Here is a 12767-nt window from a genome sequence, read left to right as displayed (position 1 = left end):
ATAAGAGTTAAGTATAAGGTCAGGCATAGATGCAAAGCTGTAGGCACAAAACCTCGCAGCTAGATCAACCACAGAAATATAGCCCAAGTATAGAGAGATTATCAAACACATTTGGAACATGACATTGTTCCCATTACTATACCAGAAATCTTTATAAGCCCCAGAGAGATCCTACATGTGCGGTGACGTCCAAATCATAATTACTTTTCATAATTTAATGGCACAATTTTTAAGTTGGGAACACACGCTAGTCAAAGGGTGAACATGTTCCAGGAAGTGGGTTTTTGTAAACTAGGTCAGTTTTAGCAATGTATCAAATTACAGTTTCCTACAAATATTTAAATGTGTCATTTTTTCTTTAAAATAGAAAGTTTGCAGAAAGATTATTTCTGAGAATTATGGTGCTCAGTCAAATTTCATTTGATCTATAAAGTCCTACTGAGCTTACACTTCTACAGCCCAATCCTTCAATTTGCAGTATCAATCCTTCACACACCCTGTTCAGCTAAGAACATAGAATCATAGAATGTTTTGTGTTGGAAGGGGCTTTAAAGATCATCTAGTTCCAAGCCCCCTGCTGTGGGGAGACACAGCAACATCATATAACATTTTCTCTCACAAAATTGCAGGAATAAGCATTACAGCATTATATATTCCTCTTATTAGGGTACTCCTTTGCGTACATTTTTGACATCATTAAGAAAATCTAGCTTCTTTAATAATCATATTACATGCAGCAATGCTGTAGCACCCACTCATTTATGTAGCACTCACCATTTTTTAAGACCAGTGCATAATTATCTTCCTGAAGGTATGGCTAGAAGCTGTAGCCTGCCAACTATCAGTGGCAAAAGCAGCTGTTAAATACCTTCTGGGAGTCCTATCCAAGTTGTTGGCACAGAAGAATCAGTGGAAGCCAGGAACAAACTGTGGCAAAGTACAGAGTGTTTTATCAATAAATTCAGTATTACACAAGTGCTAAAAGTAATACTAGAAGACAAAATAGCCAGAATGACAACATGACACATGAATTTGAAGGCAGCAGATTCTAACCTGATGAACAACAGCAAATAACTAGACTACAAAACTCTTTGCCACAGGAAATCAGTGATATGAAAAATTTTCCTGGTTACTAAAAAGAAATGCATACAGATCAGTTTACGTTACCAAGATTTAAAGCAATCTTTTTTAGGCTAGCTTCATTATATTTACTGCAGCTGTTTCCTGGTGAGTCCTGCTTTAAATCATGGAATGTCAGACACTCAGAAGGGATGCTATATTTAGAAACATTCCTAAACTGCTGGTTCATTTGCTCCTTTTACTAGATTTCTGCCAGCAGAACACCGAATACCACAGAGATATTTGAATATGTCCCATGAAAAAGAACAATGTAATTCCCCAGATTTTGATTTTTTCATCATTGCTTTAAAGCAATGTAAATGTTATTGATGGAAAGATCAAAAACTTGGCTGAAAAATGTGGGGTAACAGTGGCATCATGCAATCTTTGCTACATGACTCACTCTGCCTTTTGTTTACTCAGAAACTATCTGTCAAGTTTGGGATCCATATTACATTGAATTAAAAAAAAAAAAAAAAAAAAAAAGAGATGGAGAGCCTCTAACTAAGTTCCTTGAGTTTGTTAGGCTCTATGCTTTTCTTTACACTACATCATATGTAATTCTGACTCAGAGATGATTTGGTTTTCATAAGTACTCACTTGGAAAATTTTTGAACACTAAACCTTGAAATAAGCCACATAGAGTTCTGTCTGCTAGCAGAATTTGTGTAATACAGTTGACCTGTTAAAATACAATTAAATTAAAGTTACTCACAAATGGCCTCTGACCTTAGGCCAACAAGAACTTAACATCCCATGTGCATATTATCAAAACCCTCCAAGCTTTCAGTGCAGAGCGACCATGTGCAGATGACCATGAATAGTTCCTAGATTACATTAACTTCTGAGCACTAGCCTGAACTACCCATGAGAGTGCTGACTAGTAAAGCTAAATGCATGTCGTTCCAGCAGTTTAAATGTATAGGTAGATGATTTCCAATAATTCCAGATGTTCTTTGCCACTGTTCAATTTGTGAGGATTGATGTCACTGTACTGAAGAGAGGAAAGCAGTTCTGCTCTACCATAAGAATCTCTGAAATGTCAAAAACACTAAAGGGAAAGAGTAAAAATATCCACTGATGTTAAACTGAAATACAGGGATGGAAGAAGTGTTTATATTGGACAAATCAAGTTGCTTCAGTTTTGATCATTCTTCAACTTACATGTTAAAAGCAGATTTTGTTCATGACAAAACTGGTGCTGGTGGTCTTTTTTTATGATGATGATTTTGGGATAGAAGGGCATCAAAACTGGTGATTACCTGTTAAATATTTCCATTTCAACACATACGTATTTTGCAACAGAAGCCAAATCTACAATAAAAAAGTCTCAACCGCTACAAAAGGCCTCAGAGGGAAAGAAGAAAGTGGAATATAACGTCATACACTAAACAGTTTAACAATACACAGAAAAGTATCATCATTCAGTAATCACTATACTAATAGGGTATTATGCATGCCACTGTGTGATATTTATGTGGAGACATGTTAAACATTATAACTGTAATACACTAGCACCCAATCTAAGTTTTTTAAAATCTCTGCTAAATAAAAGAACAGTCACTCTATATCTAAAACATGAGCAAAACCAACCTTTCCAGGATAGCAGAGGATGCCAGTGGGCCCCAGAATCTCTCTTCAGTTAAAACAACAAAATGTGCAGCATCTGTTCATCCTCAGGCAAAAGAAAGCCACCAACATGTAGTGGAGGAAGGAAGCTTTATAGAGAGGAACAAAGTTCAGAATCAGTATGTCACTGGACTGTCTGTCAGCCAGTACAAGAAATGAAGAGAACAAGTCATGAGTAGATCTGATTTTCTGTCCCTGCTACAGTCTTTCACTCTATCAGAGGCCTACAAAAGAGTATGTTAGCCTCCCTCAAAAAAATGAGAAAAAGAAGCATCTCAGTAATCAGTATTGGAAGTGGCAAAACACCCTTCAGCTTAGCAATATTTTGCAAACAGTAAAAAAAAAAAAAAAAAAAAAAAAAAAAAGAGTTGTGGTGGTAAGTCTCCAGAAATAACTACACAGCGCATGCTCTCAGTATAACCTCCCTATCAGCATGTTTCAAAGCTTTTAGTGGAATTCTTTCATTCAGTGCTAAATCTTTGCACAGCTATGCTGTTGTCTTACCAATAATTTCAGTATGATGAAAACTAGTTCAGACTAGGTTCAAGGAATGACCTTTAGCACAGGATCCATGACACCTAACTTTCATGTCCTCTGTCCCAAAGTGAGATCCATAACATTGTACCCTCTTTTCATTACTTTCAGTAATACTCAGATACTTTCAGTACCCTCTTACCATTGCATAGGGTGAGTCAGGTGTCCCAAAATTAAATCCAAAATGTCAAATACTTTGACTAGGGAGGCAAAATAATTAAGTCAATACACTGAACAGTCATGTATCTAAACAGCTATCACATAGGAAAATGCGGAGGTCAAAATTTCCTAAATCTCAGTTTCTCTATACAGTTTCAGAGCTGTCTTTACCCACTATAAGCAAACCTTTTTGAAAGCCAGTCCCTATCCCTTTTCATTCAAAGAACTTTGAAAATCCTGGAGACAATGACATGCTCTCAAATAATTTAGTGGTTAGGACACTTACCTGTGACTTATGACTTTCTCAGCAGATGAGGGAAATAGACCAAAGCAGTTTGCTTCTTATATGAATGATCAAACTGCAGAGATTACATAAAAGAAGACACCAACACCATCTTCTACCCTTCTTGCCAACTCTTAAATGAAAGGAGTGGTTATAAGCATAATGTCTGAGGAGCTGAATTTTGACAGAATATACCTACGTGATTAGCACTCTTTAGATACTCAAGTGAAGAGATACCTGGTCTTTGATTATCAGTCAAGCCCACAAAAAGACTAGACAGTCAATTTCTTATCACAGTCTGAAGTGGGACATGTTCAAAATGCCATCAAAGTACACTTTTTAGGTAGGCACAGACTTCAGTAACTGCTGGCCTAAGTGGCAACATGAAATTCATTTTGAACATGAGACCTAACACTTGCTTAAATTCTTTCATTCAAACAAAAAGTGAGTTAGGTTAGACAAGTGAAATAATTGAAATATCTTATGCCTAATCCTGGAGGCACCTCAGCTCAGTTTGCATACCTGTTTCTGACCTACTTATGGTTGCAGTCTCGTACAGAATCAGCCCAAACTCCCTGATCAGAAGATCCAGACACTAGTCACCTAAATCCTTTGAGTAGCATGCTATGAGCATACCATAAGATAATGCCTCGTTGAAGAGTCTGTGGCATGCTTCATATATATTTTATATGTAGTCAGAGAAGGAGATAATGAGCCCCCCTGCTTATACATCATGAGAGTTGCAGTACTTCTAAACAAGCTATAGACCAAAATGTTTAATCCCACATTTGCCACCCCCTAAGATAATGCCCTTGGCTAGATGGAGGCATCCTCCAATGAAATTAAAAGCCCAAAGCAACAAAGATTTCCAGCAAGATTTTATTTTAAGGAATATAAGTAAATGTTTACCATTTTCTCCCATCTTCTCTTTGTCACCATAAAAATTTGGTACTTTTGTGGCACATATAAATTTGTGAATACATAGCAGACTGCAAGTGGAAATTATCAGACTCATGAGCATTAAAATTATTTTGTACTTATATTAACTTATTTATCCACTTAATAAGTCCCTTTCTGTCTTTATTTTTCTGTTCGTTTAAATGTAGAAGTATGTACTAATTCTTTACTTTGTACTATGTTTCATCTGTAATTCTCAAACTTCCATATTTAGGTCCAATACTTATTTCTAACTGAGAGGACACTGCTGTTGAAAAATTAACATACAGTAGGACAAAGGAAGCAGAATATTCAGACTCTACTTGCAGAATAAACCTTCTACAAAAGTAGAAAACAGCCAATAAGCACAGAAGGTGATATTACATTAATGGACTGCCATTATTAAAATCAAAGCCATAAATAATTTCAGGAATATCTACTTAAAATTAAGCCTTTAAGCTATGTAACAAACCAGAATTAAAAATGAAAATCAAGACATCATCTGTTATGCCAAATTGCTGTACATCTAGTAGCCATGAAGTCAGCAAGCACCCAAGTCCTTATCTTGGAATATGTGCAAGGCAGATTGGAAATAGTGGAGACTCTCCTCTTGTTGTTTTTTTTTTTCCAAACTGTGCTATTGACTGCTTGTCTAAAAGAGAATAACAGTAGGTAATTAGTTTGAATTCAATCTCACTGGGCAAATCATTCCCCTTTCCACAAAACATTTTGTTAGATGCAACTAATGGCATTATGTCTGCATTATCCACACATGTGGATTTGTACTAGTCAAGCTAAATTATGATAGTGAAAGCAAGAGCAATTTTGAAGTGTAAATTTCAAAGAATCCATTAGAAAACACCCAGCAGCATCCAAAAGGGAAAACTGACATGAAAGTACTTCATCAGTTGCAAAGTTTGCAATTTAATTTATTTTTGTATGTATGGCAAAGTACCAATTGTATTGCCAACAAGGCACAGGTGTACACTACATGAGCAGGTGAAAATGTGATTGCAAGTAAACTGATGTTCACTCTGTAATCATCATCCATCCATCCAATGTAACTCATTGAAACTCCTTCTCACAGAGTAAAAAACAGCTAGAAATATGTGTTTGGGCAAATTCAGAATAATTTCCACTAAAACTGAGAAATGTCCATTACTGCTTGAACTTGTGGTTTCAAAACTGTTTTAGAAAACACAGTCACAAAAGCCACACACAAATGTTACAGAAGTGGCTGGCAAATTGCAGACAGAAGCCTAATGACAGTATGGAATCAATGTACTTGCATGAAAGAGGCCCCATTTACTAACAGGGGCATTGTTGACCACATAAAAATTTTCCTTTCTTTCTTTCTACTCCCTTTATTCAAACTTCAAGTCTTCATGTGAAAGTAAATCAATAGTCTAAACGTTGATAAAACAGATGTCAATAATTAAAAGAGAATCATTATGGTGATTGCAGAGTGATACATAGAACATCTTCAACATACTCTAGGTGAGAGATTCTTTTATAATTCTCTCTACCTTGACACTTAGTTTTTTTCTGTTGTACAAAAGATCCAGATTCATTCTCAGCTCAGTTTGAAAGAGAATTTGAATCCAGATGCCATATTTCCCAGGCTTCATGAATGGCGTCCTGGTATAAAGAATGACAGTGTCATTATCTTTGCAAATAGCTTCAAGTTTCTGTCTGTCTTAAAAATATTTCAAAAATTCTGCAATTATTTCATTCTTGAAAAATTCAGAGATAACTTAATATTGGGTTAATTGGAAAACAGTAGATGACAGCTTCCGGTTCTGTGACTCAACCAAGAAATATAAATTACTTACATAATTTTACCTGGCAAACCTTAGTCTAGGAGTAGGGTGTAAGAGAGTAAACAAGTATGTGTGTTTCCTGGGAACATTAGGAAAGACAAAGGGAGGAAAAGACCACTGCTGCACAGTATCCTTGCAAGGAGAAGGAATGAGGAATCTGTGAAAACAGCTGAGAGCCACTGGAAAGATTAGATAAAAATCAGATGATGATTTAATCAGAACAAGAAGCTAAGTCATTTATGTCAGCCTGGGCACAAAATGCAATTCACTTTGTCTCAATGAATTTCTGTTTAGAAAACACAAAACAAGTTTGTGCTGCTTTATGGGAAGTTTCAAAAAGTCTCTTAGCGAGATCCATGAGCATCTCCTCTGTTACACAGGACAACAACTCCACCCCTAAAAATGGCAGCTCGAAACAAAGGACCCCTAGTAATTTACAAATGCAATTACAAATTAATACCATAACATTCTAACTGCTAAACATGGCACAAATATTATGCACAAACCCACATTAAAACAAAATTTCAAATGTTACCCTGGCTCTTGCAGAAGCTTCTATTTCTGAGTGACTTGAAATATCTAATCCTAATTTTTGGGTTTTTATAGACATGGATGACTCACTCCAGTCTTAAACTGGAGGGCTGCCTATTTAGTCGGTCTGTCATTGTTTTCCAGCTTTTGGTCTTGACTAGGAAGAAGAACCCATTGTTCTGTTTAATTCTGTGCATTTGCATATATATGGCCCATGAAAAGTGGCATACAAAAGTGTGAATTGCAATATATTAGCTACATCACACTTCCTCCTCATATGCAAATTCTGAGTGTACGTTCACTTGGAGAAAAAGTTCTTTACAACATTTTTTAAACAGGAGATACTCAATACAAAGGTACTGACACTATGGTGCAACAAATAACCTTGCTCTAAAGTGTAAATCAGTACAAACACCTTTAGACAACAAGCCTAGCATCCATCCAAACCAGAAAAATAAACACACTCCGAACTGGTTATATTTTGAAATGCACTCTGGTAAAACAAAGTTACAGGGGGAGTAATAAATTAATGTGCCTTAAGAAATTGTGGGAGAAAAAAGCAAATAGCAAAATAAAAAAAAAAATCCAACCCTATAAAAAACATTCTATACAGCTTCATTATTACAAGCTTAGTACTTTGGAAGATATCCACTGTACAGTTTAGACGAAAGCAAATTGATTTTAATAAAACAACGGGATAGAAAGTATACTAAGATGCAATTGCATGTGCTTCCCCAGCTGCATGTTCCCATCTTCCTTGTGACTGCACTTATGTTTATAAACCCATGCAATGAAACACATATAAATTTAACAACTCTCAGGTTATTTTTCAAGAATCTGACCCAATTCATCATCTGGCCTTATGAACATGAGAGACAGCAAAAGGAAGGGGCAAGAAACTTGCATCAGATCTAACAGGAACGTTAGATAGATGTCAGTGAGAATTTCTCTGTTTGCTAGGATTAGACCCAGTGAAAATTAAACCAGCTTTAGATATTGAAAAGCTATGCAAAAGGCTGAAAAATCCTAAATCTGTTTAACTTTTGCATGCAGGCTTGTAAATTTTATGGAAGCAACCAGCTCAGAATTCTCTGCATTTTTTCTCTGCCACTACATAACACTCATTTCATCATCACTTCAGGTTTCCACCAGAAGTTTTATGATGGAATGTAGAGTACATCCAGGTTTTTCAAATCACTGGGGCTGATGATAAATGCTGACTTCTTTTGAAATTAAGTTATGACTTACAATCCAATATTTTTGAGCAAAGATTAAAACTTTGTCAGCCTTTTGCAAACAAGCCAGGCACTGTCATGTATAAGATTTACTTTCTTCAGTCCTTCCAGATTGGACTGTTTTCCCCACACATTGTTACTCATGTTCATAAATGACCATGGTATTAATTTCTGCTACAGAAGGAAGACTCTTTGAGGTAATATGCCCACATCAGATTTCTACAAAAATATAAACCATTATTATCTACATTAAATGAAAAACTAAATCCTTTCAACATCAGTTTAACAAAAGTATCACGGGCTTGAGAGCTATTCATGAATTCCAACTGCCAAGCAATGTTCATATTTGTTCATAACAAAATACAAAAAACTAGAGTAGTGCACCAAAATATAGAAATACAGTCATTGATGTATTACTTGGGGGTTTTGTCTTCTGTGAATAATTCTCTCTTATAGCTTTATCAACATAAATACATATTAAATTTACTGAAACTGGATTTTGAGCAAATTAGCAGCTCTTAAACTGTAACTGAGAATAGAATACATATCCATTTTCCAGTGACAATTTCAGTATAGCCACTTTATTACTCGATTTTTACTTTCTGTTTACAATACTCTTTTCCTAAGTACCTAATTTCCTCTTCACAGCTGGGACCCCAAGTAGTAAAACTACTATGTATTGTTTCATCCAGTGCCTGTATATTTAACTGGACTTCTGTATCCTTCTTCTGTGTTCATGACTCCATTTAAGAAACAGAAATGTTGTCTAACAGTTTAGTTGGAAGTTTCTGGCCTGACTTAACCACCAGGCCAACAGTACCTGAAATCAAAATAAAATCCCCTCTGTACAGAAGCCTATGTAACACGGCACAGCACAGACCCTCTATCTCATCAGCCAAAGATTGCTAGGTTTTAAACTAAACCAAGTTTTACAATGCCCTAAAACTGCAATAAAGAATTCCTTGCACTTCCTTAACTTCCACATATAGGTATGAAATTTTTTGTTCAACTTGATTAAATCCAAGAAGTTGAAGCATTCAATCGTACATGTTCTTCAGGTCTATTTACTCTAGGGAAATGCAGCCAACTGAAATTTAATGGCAGTGATCCAAACCATGATGAACTGAGGCAATTTCGGTTTTGTTGACCATTGCTCCAGGTCATTGTAATTTAATGAGTGGTAATCCTATTTAAAATATGTTACAGGCAGCAAGGTGCCTGCTGGGAGAAAGCTGCTACGCATGAACAGATCAATATGCACTGTGTGCATTCAACCATTCAATAATCGATTCACCCTTGTTATGAGAAAATAAATGCCAAAGTCCTAAAAGTTAATTTCTATAGAAAGCTTTTACAAGGCTATCAAATTATTAAAAGTTTTTATGGATTCTCTTTTTTGTTGCTTTTGTTTTTAAATCTTTGTGCAGTACAAGCTATACTTCACAGCAACATGCAGTTAGTACTAGCTACTTGACTCTCAGTTTGGTCCTAGGCTTGAAGAAGGAAGTTGCAAAGCAAAGGCTGCTATTATTTTGAGCGAGGAAATTTGGGCATGAAAAAGTAAACACTCCTAGAACTACCTTGCCAGAGGTGTTGCTTTTTTTTTAATCAAAAATTATCCTTTAAGTCAGTTCTCTTTGGATGTAATACTTAAAAAAAAGCTATTATATTTTTAAAGTTAACATCAGATACTCATCCATCACCTTTCATAATATGCTGATTCTTTCTTGCCTTTTGTTGAGTGTCAAGATTTTTATGTTGGCTAACATATTGAGGGAAGTTTGCTACTTAATCCCCATAGCAAAACAAATGCTTACAAACACATGTTACAAAAAGGACCATTTATGATTTTGGTTGGGGGGGGGGGGGGTTGGTTGTTTTTTGTTGGATTTTTTTTTTTAATAATTGTTATAAAACATTGGAATAGTACCTGTCCAGTGTGTTTCGAGTCTTTGGCTCAGCCTACAAATAGAGTGCTGCTGAGTCTGGATCTTGAGGACAAATAGGCATTCACAGTTTCCTTATTGCAGTGCTCTCCTGGCTATGTCTTTCTGACAGTCTTCCCAGGAATAAAAGTAAAAAGTGCAATGACTATCAGTGCAAAGATGTCCCAAATTCTTTGTGCTTTGTATGTGTTACATAGCTTTCTGACAATGTTTTGCAATGACCTTCATTTACACAATATGTACTGGGTCCTTCTTTTCACAGTGCAGGTACAGCTGCTACAAGGACACACAGGATACTGTAGTCAGTATAAATGCAAACTTTACGTGAAGTTCACACTAAACAGTTCAAGTTCAAAGGTGTTCATACTTCGAACATCTAAATCCAGGCCTTCAGAGTACCATGGTTTTCAGGTCACTTGCAAAGGCCAACATTTCAGCTGTAGCATTACTCTTCTGAAATGCCCAGATCTAGCCTTTCACGTGTTAACTGTTTCAGTTTTAATGGATGAAATATTGTGTGATGCTTATGCCAGTGAACACTTCCAAAAGCTTTTCTTTATGCACAGAACTACCTTTACTTATGGTTGCAACATGAAAAAAATTGCAACAGAGTGATTCTTTCATAGCCAAAATCACAAATATTAAGCTGTCTGTTTAATGTGTCCCAGTTTAGCAATTGCATAGCCAGTTGCTAATGGTGTTTTTACTGCTATATTGTAAAAGCATAATTCACTTCCTGAGCCATTAATATTATACTCTTTCTTTAAACTGGCTTTTCAAAGGCTTTGTCTGATAGCTTTACTCTCAGTCTGTTTCTCAGTGTGTGTTGAGTTTTCTTTCTCTTTCAGATCAAAGTGTTGCTGAAGTCTGTCTGGGAAACTATATGAACCTGCAAGCAGCAGTATTTCTGTAGAATGATTTCTGTTCCCTCATTTTGAATGTGGAAAAAGTCTTTCACATGCTGATAATTCTGTTGCCAGCCAAATGTATGCCAGTCACTTCCTCAATCCTGACAGCCCATTTACTGGGGCAAGGAAAGATTTATTTCACTGAGCTGTTACCAATCACTGGAAGACAGAACAGCTTCGAGGCTTACACTATTTTTTCTCCAGAGGCTGAACCAAGTTTTCACTGTCTTTTGGATTGAGAGCAAATGTGGAAAAAAGTCTATCACAAGCAGGATTTGGGCCTATATGCTGGAAGCACATCCTTTTTTTTGTTTCCTGCTTTCTTTTGACAAAACATCGACAATATTCAAGAAGATACTAATCACCATATAGCCCTTATTTCTGTTAGCCCTCTTTTCTTTTTAAAATTCCCAAATGTTCTGCTCTAACATTATAAAAGTTTCATTCTGAATCCCACCAGACCAGGAGAACAGCTGTTCTTTTCTACCCTGTAATTCTACTGAAGTTAATTAAGTTCTTTCTCATAACTAAAACTTGTAGACATCTCAAATTAACAGCTACTTTAATTCTTCTGTGTATCATGTTTCATTGTAATTTGCCTTCTGGACAGGCACTAGTCAATGACTTCAACCTAGAAGACTGGCTTCTTATTTTTTGAGCTGATGTCAGTGCTACTTCCCTGCCTGCAAAGGTCAAGACTCTTTGTTACGCTCTAAGGAGACACCACTCATCCTCACCAGACAGAATGCCCAAATGCATCAAAATGATCAAGTACTAGGAATTTTCAGTCCTTAACCAATCATATTACTCTACAAATCTGGGGAAACCTGGAAAACAAGGTGGCTTAAGGACACACTTGGTAAATTGAAGCTTGAATCCTGAATCTCCCCATAATGTGGTGAAATAGGAAGGAGTGCTTAGTTTCAGATGTACATTCAGAATGGATGAGTTCACCCTTACGCATAACACATGCAAAACTTTAGCCTAATTTCAAGGACTTACATAACATTTAAGTGATAAATAGGCTCCATGATAGCCCTGAAGAGGAACATGAATTTTATTAAATGTTTGCTATATCTGACTGGTGACTCAATATAACAACAAGGGTGGTCTTTTTTAAAATTCACTTTTACACATGCAAATTAAGGCAACTGTCATCAAGCCTTAGCAAAAAGAAGTGATGCCAGTGTTAATAATAATAATTTAAAAATTACCCTAGTGTAAGTTAAATAAAAGAGACAGGATGAACTCCACTGAAAAATGCACATTTCATTATTGTAATATTAGTAAGGTCATAAATCCAGCTCAGATATTTTGCTTCCTTTTCCACAAACATATGGTATATCAGGTTTATCCAGAGGCACATCCAGGAAGGACTTAATTACAGAATCACAGACTAGCTGAGGTTGAAAGGGACCTCTGTATATCACCCAGTCTCACCTATAGCAGTTTGCACAGGATTGCATCCCAGCAGGTTTTGAATATCTCCACAGAAGGGGACTCCACAACCTCTCTGGGCAGCCTGTTCCAGTGCTCTGGCACCCTCAAAGTAAGGAAGTTTTTCCTCATGTTCAGACGAACTCCCTGTGTTGCAGTTTGTGCATGTTGTCCCTTGTCCTGTCACTGGGCACCACTGAAAAGAGCCTGGCCCCATCCTCCTGACACCT

This window comes from Falco punctatus, assembly GCF_963210335.1.
Source record: "Falco punctatus genome assembly, chromosome: Z".
Lineage (NCBI taxonomy): Eukaryota > Metazoa > Chordata > Aves > Falconiformes > Falconidae > Falco > Falco punctatus.
This window is presented reverse-complemented; position numbering follows the sequence as displayed.